Source organism: Panthera uncia, assembly GCF_023721935.1.
Source record: "Panthera uncia isolate 11264 chromosome C1 unlocalized genomic scaffold, Puncia_PCG_1.0 HiC_scaffold_4, whole genome shotgun sequence".
NCBI classification, from domain to species: domain Eukaryota; kingdom Metazoa; phylum Chordata; class Mammalia; order Carnivora; family Felidae; genus Panthera; species Panthera uncia.
Window position 1 is genome coordinate 16207229 of NW_026057585.1, and position 11325 is coordinate 16218553.

Here is an 11325-nt window from a genome sequence, read left to right on the forward strand (position 1 = left end):
GCATCAGCTCTGAAATGGCAAAAAAAAAAAAAAAAAAAAAAAAGTTACCTGGGCATACTCCTAGCTTCAAGAGCAACAGGAAATATAATTGTCCTACAGGCAGAGAAACTAGCAAGCCTTCTCCAGGAACACAATGCATGTATCTATATATTTTGAACAACAGTATTTTAAAACATTGGATTTTAATCTTGGATTCTTGGTAGGTTATATGCATGCATATTATAAAATACCATAAATGTGTGGGAAATAAATAATTTAGTAGAGAATCAACTACTTGGGGGTAGGCTCTAAGAAACAATAAATCAGTAATATAGGTCAGAATTTAACGTCTTCTGATGAAAGCTTCTTGAAAAATGTGTGCATGTACACACACACACACACACACACACACAATAATTAACAAATGTCAAGAAGAGCAAAAGCAGAAATTAGAATATATTTCTGAGCTCAAAAGATAACATTTCAAATGTATTCCTTATTCCACACAGTATGTTATTGCCTTTCAACTCTAGTGTCTCAAATTATTTGGGTTTTTTAAAAATTGTTTTAATGTTTTTATTTATTTTTGAGAGAGACAGAGACAGAATGTGAGTGGGTTGAGGGCAGAGAGAAAGGGAGACACAGAAGCAGAAGCAAGCTCCAGGCTCTGAGCTGTCAGCACAGAGCCTGACGCGGGGCTCAAACTCATGAGCTGTGAGATCATGACCTGAGCCGAAGTCGGATGCTCAACTGACTGAGCCACCCGGGTGCCCCTGTGTTTTTTTTTTTTTTTTTTTTTTTTAATGTGAGTGCTTCCTTTTTAATTTTCTTTAAAGTTTATTTATTTTTGAGAGAGAGAAAGAGACAGAGTGTGAGTAGGGGAGGGACAGAGAGAGACACACACACACACACACACACACAGAGAGAGAGAGAGAGAGAGAGAGACATAGAATCCAAAGCAGGCTCCAGACTCCCAGCTACCAGCACAGAGTCATACGCGGGGCTTGAACCCACGAACTGCCAGTGGACTTTTGATAACGCTATATCAAATAAAGTCATCAATGAATGAAATTCTATGAATGAGCAAAAAACTCAAAGCAAAACTTGTGAATTTAGCATGTAATGTTATCTCTCCAATTTCCTCTTTGGAGAAAATAAATGTCAGCATATTGAAACCACAATTACATGACTAAAACAGTGATTTTTCTGAGGTACCCTTTTGAGAGGAGGGTTTGCTTTGTGGCCTTTGGCAGCAGCTAGAATAAGTGGCCACTCAAAATATATGGTTTGGCTTTCTCTCCTTGAAGCAGGGAGCAGGTAGATATCACTGGATGCCTTCAAAAGAAGCTCCAAGGAAACAATTACTGAAAGTGGTCCTTGGAGGAGGAAGCGAATTCTCTTGAGTATGAAATAGATATGAAAAAGATACCATGCGTCAAACTCTGGTGAAGTTGCTAAACTCCAGGAACAAAGGAGATATACTACAAGCTCCCAGAGGGGAAAAACAGGACCTTAAAAAGGGAAGAGATTCATAACATAACACTGAATCTATCAACAGTACTGAAATGTAGGCAATTGTAAAATAGTGTCACAATGTTTTATAGTTGTATCTCAGAAGTATCTCACAAGTGACACATTTGGCATATTTTATTTTTAAAAGCAGGTCACTAGGTCTGGCCCACACACAAGAAGACAGTATTATACAAGGGCACAAACACTAGGAAGCAAGAATCATTGGGGTCACCTCAAAGATGATTTCCACAAGGACCTATGATAATTAAATTTAGTACCCAGTTTCTAGACATTCATGGGACACAGGATCTATTGGAAATGAGGGAAGAAGTCAGCTGTTAAACAAAAATCTATAGAAATGATATTGACCTACAAATAAATCAAGAGAAGAATATTCTGGCATACTTCATAGAAGTCAATTTTCATACTGATTAGAAGACCTAGTTTCATTACATGCATATATAGATCTAATTAATAGTTTAACTTTTATCATTAATTGATTTTTTGAGGTTATTTCAAATATATTTTATCATGACCTTTCCCAAATCATCTTCTTCTGTATCTATCTACAAGACTTGACTATGGTTTTTAGAGATCTATGAATTTTTTCAGTCCTCCACGAATACATTTTTACATTATTACAAGTGTGTTTATAAATGTGTGTGCTTGATCAGAAAAGTTATACTTCACTAGTGACCCTATTCCCGTATGCTATCTACTTTAAAATACAATTTGGAATTTGAACATTGAAAATGGAGAAAAAAATGTTAAATTAGTACAGTCTGTTTTGTTACTTTAAACTTAGTCAGGTTTCAGGAAATTAAACTTAGTCAGGTTTCAGGAAATTAGGTGGAATATGCCAGTTTAAAATAATTTACAGACACATATGTATATTTAAGCTTTATTTCCTAAGCAGCAACAGTGATAAAAAATATTCGAGACATTATCTCCTAAATGCGTAATATGGCTGTGTTATTCCCACATCAATCCAAAAAAAAAAAATTCTCAGTTTCTTATCACATCCAAGGAGTATTATAATTTTTGTTTTTAACACTTTAGGAAAGACTTATTGTAAAATCTTATTAAGCATTTGTAGAATATATTATGCTCCCAGATGAATGATTTTACTAAATAATCTTGAAGACAAACCTCTAAAGAGAACCCCAAAGGAAATATTTTGGATTTACTCTTCAATGAACAAAATAGGAAAAGAAACATTGTATCCTAATATTAGTACAGATAGATTAGTAATATTAACTCCTGGAAAACCAGTGATCATAAAATATCTTTTTTAATTTACTTAAAATTTTTTTTGCCAATCTTGTAAGAAAAAATTAAAAGCCCTTATTTAGGCAACGAATACATTTATCAATACATCTATCTATAGCTTTATGAATACAATAGATCTATAGAAAATGTGTTTTTTAAAAAATAAACATGTCTATAAATGTGCTTCTCTGCATACATAAAATACTCAAAACATGGAAAGACTGCAAATTAGAAGAAAGCCTTCAAGATTTTGCTAGAAGCCCTTGAGTTTATAACTATCAGTGCTGTTGTATGCTTGCTGAAGATTTTTAAGACAATGTTGTATATGATTAAATATATATTTTGAAGTTAGAAAAAAATCACTTTAGTAGTTCACTTTAGGGAGAGAATAGGCTTTTTTTTTTGAGGGGAAAAGGCTTTTAAAATTATCTTTTACTTACATAAAAGTTTTAGTAGTATTTACATTTTAATTTAAATTTAAATGTTTAAAATACGTTTTCAGACATATTTTTACAATTATTTGAATGAATTTTATGCTACTCTGTTCTAAGCCTTTAGCTTTCTGATGTAATATTTACATGCTTCTTATCCATAAATTTACATGTATCATCAATACATAATTTGAATTTTATTTTTCTTGCTTCTTAATGGAAACACTGTCTGATTGAATAATAGAAATATTTGAATATGATCTATCTAGTGTTATCCAAATCCACTTACAAAAAATAGATCTAGATTGCCAATTTCAAAAGCATTAGCTGTTATGGCCTTACAACTAGATTAAATCTGGCCTTTAAATTGATTTAAAATATATTTTTAAAAAGCAGTAATTCACAGAGGAGATCTGAACATCTTTATCAGGTCTTTATGTTGTATGCTATAACCACTTTGGTGATTTGGGATAGTAACACACCTAGTGACAGATAGTAGGTTAGTTTTGGGGGCTGCTCACCAGTCCATTTATCCATGTACCCATGCATTCTTGCTTTTTTTTTTTTTTTTTTTTTTTTTTTTTTTGCCCCCAAAGCCTAATCCAACTATTCAACCTCTGTAAAGTCAAAAGCTGCTACAGTGTCAGTGGTGCTGCTGCATCTCAACAATGAAATTTAGTCCAGGAATGTATTCTCTCTTACAAATGATAAGAAACCTGGGTGCCTGGGTGGCTCAGTTGGTTGAGTGCCGACTTCAGCACAGGTCATGATCTCACAGTTCTTGAGTTCGAGTCCCACATCGGGCTCTGTGCTGAGAGTTCAGAGCCTGAAGCCTGCTTCGGATTCTGTGTCTCCCGCTCTCTGCCCCTCCCCACTCACACTCTGTCTCTCTCTCTCTCAAAAATAAAATAAAAATATATAAAAAAACAAATGATAAGAAACTAATTACTAAATTTTACATCTGAAAATAATATAACATTGAATGTTAATTAACTGGAATTTAAATAAAAAATTGGAAGAAAACTAATCAGTTGGAGATCAGAACAAATGTTGTGGAATGTGGAGTAAACTAAACTTGTAAACATTCTGGACATACAGAAAAATGAGATTAACGTGTAGAGATGAGTTCCATCAAATATTGGTTGTTTTTACTGACAGTCGAGTGGAGGAGCTAAATAGCTAAATGATCATTGTTGGTTATTACTAACATATGTAATATTAAAAACAGAATACTTAAAAGTTCTTAGGGAGAGACAACATGAAAAAGAGGTAGTATTTTACGGGTCACATGGTAAATTCCCAAACAAGTTATTTTGCTTAAAATTTAGAAAAATATGAGATTAAAATTATTTACTTTTAGAAAAAATGTGTAATACATTTTTAAGGAAACATGAAGCAAATATCTGACATTAATAAAATGGGAAATAAAAACCTTAAATTTAAAATCTGATTCTTTGAATAAATCAATGAACTTAAAGAGCAAAAAGGAGCAATATACATATATAAAATGTATATACATGTATATTAGAAATATGAATTGGGTAAGCTATAAGAAAGAGATCAAATATTATGCTAAACAAATTAGAAAACCTAAAGGACACTGTTGATATCTTAGCAAAATATACACAAAGAAATATGACACAAGACATACTAGTACACTCAAATTGGCTAATATATCTGAAAATAAAAACATTCAAGACTAATCTTTCATAATAAGCATTTGGAACAGATATTTCTAAAACTGACTTCCAACTCTCTGGTAGAGAATAGATAATTCAACATTATTTCAAAGATCCAGAACAGAAACATAGGCAAAGCTCTCCATTCAATATTAGAAAACCAATACAAAACTTTAATGGCACACCTAATACTACTAAACAAGGAAAAATGATTATATTTTGTTTATGACTATGAATGTAAATATTTTCATTAAACATTAGCAAATAATTTACAAAACAATATTCTATTATTTTATTAGGATAAGTTTCTAAGACAAAACCCCAAATAAATGTTTATTTCTCTTGTACTAAATGGTGCAGTACAAATGGGTCCTCTAGTGACACAGGCTAACAGGACAGTTATGCCCTCCATAATACATGCATTTCAGGATTTACCATCGATTGCTATTTGCAGGCAGTGGAACAAAGAGAACTTCAAGGACAAGAATCTTGGTTTTTTTTAATAAAATCACCTAAAAGCTAAACACGTCATTTTTTCATAGTTCATTACCCTGAATTCTGCCATAAAAACACAATTAGTTGAGGGAGGCATAAAAAAACTGTAGTGTTTGACCAATAGCTAATTGTGCCACTTCAACTATGGATTCTATTACCAAAAAAACGAAGTAGATACTAAATACCGTGAAACTCATTTTGTCGTGAAAAGTGAGTAAACTTTATTCTAAAAATGCGAAGGAGTTTTAAAATACATTAAAATAATTCATTGCACCCTCAAAGAGACTAGGGAACACTTAAGCCATGTTGATTTCATCACCAAGCATCTCATATGGGTCCTTAGTGCCAAAAGCAATCTTTTTTTACTAAACCATCTACTCTCTGCTATCTTAGATAAATATTTTGTAGTTTGTACTACCTTCAAAAACCTCCAACACTCTTCTTTCATTTCAAATATCAATAAACTGAGTCTTTATCTCATGGAGAAAATACAGGAGAAGGAAACTTTCTCATCCTTTGCCAGCCATCCCTCAACTATGTGCAACTGTACGATATGGGCTACACTCTTTTGTCATTACAGTATATGAACTGATCATATTCCTACCTAAGGGCAGCAACTTTACCTACCTTGAGGACTTGGTTCTTTCCATGATAATCTTATTATCCTATATCATTACACTTTATTTCTCTATAGGATCAGTGCCAATGGCAAGGAAGCATAGTGTTTTCATTTTTCTGCTAACAAAATAAATCTTCTCTTTACCCCAATTGCTTTTAGTTAAATTTCTCCCTTCTCCTTTAGAGAAAAACTCCCCTAAATTGGTCTGCACTTCCTCACTTGACTCTTGAACCAACCTGGTCAAGCTCCAGCGTCAACCTTTAGGCTAGTGGGTCACCTAGGATCTCAGCATTGCTTAATCTGACAACCAAATTTCAGTCTTCATTTTAGTTAAATTCTCAGCAGCATTTGATGTGGTGGATAACTCCTTCAATGTTAAACACTCTTCATTTGGGTTTTGGATTTCCATTCTTTCCTGATTTTTCTTATCGTCACTGGATATTCCAACTTATTCTTCTATGTCTAATTCTTCGTTTAACTACTTTGCAGTGCTTTTCTTTGGAATTCGGTGTCCTGCTATCTTTTCTATCTATATTTATTCTTTGGATAATTTCATCCAGTCTCACAGTTTTAAATATTGTCCATACAGGACTACTCCAGATCTAAATCTCTCTGAAGAGAGATGTACATACTTGTACATACTTGTACATACAACTGCCTAACCAATAACTCCTCTTGGATTTCTAATACGTTACTTTACATTTTTTTCCAAACATTCTTCTTCACCGATGTTCCCAAGGCCAGCAAATGGCATTGCTATCTATTTGTTGGCTTTTGACTGCACCAAAATTTCAGAATCATCCATCATTCCTTTTTTTTTTTTTTTCACCTCATCAAATCTATCAGCAAATCTTGGTGGTCCTCTCTTCAAAATCAAATGACTCTCCAATATCTCCATTTTTGCAAATAGTATGTGTTGATATCAATGTTTCGGGATATTGCAATGGCCTTTTAACACGGTGTCTTGCTTCTATTTTTGCTGGCTAATGATAAAGCAGACAAACTGATAAGATAAATCGGATGTATCAGAATTCTCACTTCCTACTAGCTATAATATTTGAGAGCAGACTAATGCACTATTTCCTCAACTAGAAAAATGGGTAAAATAACAACAAAAAAAGTCACTTAGAAACATCAAAAATATCTTGAAGTAAGGAACACTAGATAGTCTAACATTCCATAGAAGTGAAGTACTCATGTCAGTAAGTTGTATCCACTTCTCTAAGGGAAGCAATTACCAACTTCTGGTATGAGCAAAAAGCCATTGCATAGGGTGGTTTCTGGGAGTCAGGGAAACAATCAGATATTATGAATGTCATGTAAAATGAAGAGACAAAATTAGAGACATAAGGGGATGCAAATAAAAATATAAGGTAAATGAAAGATAGTCAAACCAAACCAAATAGAAAAATGGAAAATACAGGAGAGTACATGAGAATCAAATATGGATCATTCAAAAATAACTACTCCACACTCATATTTTATCCCATACTCACTTCCTACCTTTCTTTGAAGATCACCAGATTCCTCATCATAAATTATAATTTCTGAAAGCTAACTACTTTTATCTTTAATGCCAAGAAAATTACAGGATATTGACTATTGTTATTTTTGTTTATCTCTGTTTAAGATATTCTAGTGAATCCAATCAGCCAAATCAAGAAATAATTTGTACAAATATTGGCATATCAAAAAATTTTTTTTCTCCTTTTGATGATCATATGCTTGCATTCCTAGAAAACCTGGCAAGCAGTAAAAAAATTCAATGATTATTAAGAGAATTTGTCAAGGACAGCAATCAAACTAAATATAAAAAAATCAATAACCTACCTTCCAAACTAGCACAACTCATACATTTTATTTATAGAGAATATATTAAGCAATAGTCCATACTAGGCCAGGTACTATTCCAGGTACTTGCAAAACATCAGTAAACAAAATATACAAAGATTCCAGACTCCTTGCAATTTAAATTTGAGAGCTTGGAATCAACAGAAATAATAACAAATAATTACAACGTATGTAACAAAGTGATAATTGTTAAAGAGAAAGGAAATTTAGAAGTGGATTAGGATAAATGGAATTTAATGCATTATTACAAATAGAAGTATAACTATATCTCTTCCCTACAATTCATCTTCTGCATTCAAGTAAGAGAACTTTCTGAAATGAAATCTGTCTACACCAATTGTTTGCTCAGAACCCTTCTTCTGTTCTCAAATTGGCATGACATAAATGATGCTTCATTATTTTGTTTCACTGTTCATATTCTAGAGCCTTCTTAACTACTATCCACAATTGATGAGATACTTTGGAAATGCTGAAATGCTTCTTTCTCTGTTTAAGATATCCTGTTATCTGTGAGACTAGATAGTTTGTATTCACACCACAACACCCTGCTGAGTTTTATCTTTTCTGAAACCTTTTGTGACCTTTCTCAAAGAGAGTTAATCAATCTCTATTTCACCTATGAGTTTTATATGTACATTCACTTATATTACTACACAGCAATCTTATGTTTATATAACATACAGTTATTATGAAATTGCCATTATTATATACATAGTATATTGTTTCCTTTTCTAGGCAGTGAGCAGTGTGAGAAATGGCACAAGGTCATTTTTATCATTTCTTATCTCATAAGAATAAAAGAATGTTTGGTATATTACAATGATTCAATCCATGTTGAATATAATGATAAATAAATAAAAATAATAAAAAATAATTTTAACTAAGGACTGTGAGACTGTCTTTTCAAAGGGCCATCTGTATTCAGAGATGACATGTACTGCTAAGTAAATATTTTTTTACAAAGTAGATTCTGCAGATCACCATGACAGTATACAGGCTCTAGAAGGTGTAGTATTAGCAAGTAGCAAAACTTTTAAATGAGAAGCTCATATCTATGTCACAGATTTTCAATAGCACATAGTATTTATGAATGTAATATTGGAGAGAATCTTAAATTTTAATGAGGTGTTGACATTAAATGCAGATGAATACCTCAATCTACATAATACATATAATTTCTTTTTGTACAAAAACCAAAGGGTTTGATTTGATTAAATGTAAAATCTGGGCATATGACTAAAAAAATGCTCACAGAATGCAGTCTTACTATAGTATCAAACAAATCTCATGCAAGGATTGAAGAAAATATCCCTATTTTCTTTAGACCATGAGTACTATTTTTAATGGTTGAGTATTCTTTGGTTAATATTATGTTCCAGAGACCAAAAAATTTAAAAATAAAGCAAGGATTATAACATAATATCATATTTAGCCCCAGGAAATGGGGAAGAATCTACCATTATTAATATTAATATTACTTTTAAACTTTGAGTAAGGCAACCAGACAGCACAAAAGAATACTATCATTTGTCTATGAGAACACAGATATCGAGTATTATATTTTACCTTGTATGGTATGACATATATTTGAAGTGTGAAATTTTGAAGTATATAAACCTTCTCATAAGAATTAATGAGGGTTGGAGTGCCTGGGTGCCTCAGTCGGTTAAGCGTCTGGATCTTGATTTAGACTCAGGTTATGATCTCATGGTTAGTGGGTTTGAGCCCCGTGTCAGATTTGAATAAATAAAAATAAACTAAAAAAAAAAAAAGAATTAAATAGGGTTACTTGTGTATGATACAAAGTAGTATCACTGGTCATAATATTTTAATTATGATTTTACTGTAATTTAAAAATTATATTTAATTTTCCAAGAGGATTTTGATTTAAAATATTTCCTAAGAGGGCTTACCTTCAGAAAAATCTATTTTGATAGCAATCTTTTTTTAATGTTTATTTTATTTACCTTGAGAGAAAGAGTGAGAGAGAGCAAACAGGGGATGGGCAGATACAGGGAGAGAGAGAGAATCCCAAGCAGGCTCCGTGCTGTCAGCTCGATCTCATGAACCATGAGATCATGACCTGAGCTGAAATCAAGAGTTGGACACTTAACTGACTGAGCCAGCAAACTCCCCAAGAGTAGTCTTTGATGTCTCTGATATTTGCACTAAAAAATTCATAAAATTGTGCCAGTTTTATGATTTTATCTAGCTAAATATAAATTATGAAGAATAGAAAAGAGCTATCAACAATTAACAATGAGAAGTAATTTTAGGGAAAATGAGTTCACAATTTAGGTAAATAAATTAACATCAAGCTAAAACTTAACAGAACTGTAAACCATTCTGAAAAATTAAAAGGAAGAATTGAAGTGCTTATCTATGATGTTTTTTAAGTAAAAACTATTAAACACAGTACAATACGATTAATTATTTTTATTTGCCTTATATTATGATTCTATGCATGTATGTTTTATTCTTTTTATGAGTACTTTGGAGCAATTATCTAACACAGTTTTTGTTTTTTGTGGGGCTTATTTTGGTCTCTTGTTTTGTAATTCCAGTGTAGTTAACATACAGTGTTATATCAGTTTCAGGTGTACACTATAGTGATTCAACAATTCTATACATTACTCAGTGCTCATCATGAGCCCTTCACCTACTTAACCCATCCCCCCAACCACACCCCTTGGTAACCATCTGTTAGTTAAGAGTCTGCTTTTGGTTTCTCTCTCTCTCGTTCTCTTTCATTCTCTCTTTTTTCTTTGTTCATTTGTTTTGTTTCTTAAATTCCACATATGAGTGAAATTAAATGGTATTTGTCTTTCTCTGACTGGCTTACTTTGCTTAGCACTGTACTCTCTAGATCCAACCATGTGGTTGCAAATGGCAAGATGTCATTCCTTTTTATGGCTGAATAATTATCTCATTGTGTGTGTGTGTGTGTGTGTGTGTGTGTGCCATATCTTCTTTATCCGTTCATCTATTGATGTACAGTTGAGCTGCTTCCATAATTCGGCTAATGAAAATAATGCTTCAATAATCATACGGGTGCATACATCCCTTCGAATTAGTATTTTCATACTCTTTGAGTAAACAGCCACCTAATACACTGTTTGATAGCTTAACTGACCTTGTCAGAGGACAAAGGTTGGGTGTCAATTTAATAATATGCAAATGAGTTCAATGAATCCCATTATATATCATCCCATATATATTATTATTTAAATAAGAATTTTTTTGCTTGTCTAATAAAAAGTAAATATTCTGGAGACGATCTATTCAACAGGTAATTTTACAGCAGATTTTCTTGACAGCTAGCCATGATCAAAGCCCAAGAAAGGTAGACATAGATGACTACATGGAAGAGGAAGGCAGTATCCAAAGGCTACAGTAAGAAGTAGTAATCTGGAGAATGAAGAGGGATCTACAACAGAGACAATGCATGTATTCATTTCCCAAACCGGTTTTCCTCCTCCAATGCCCATTA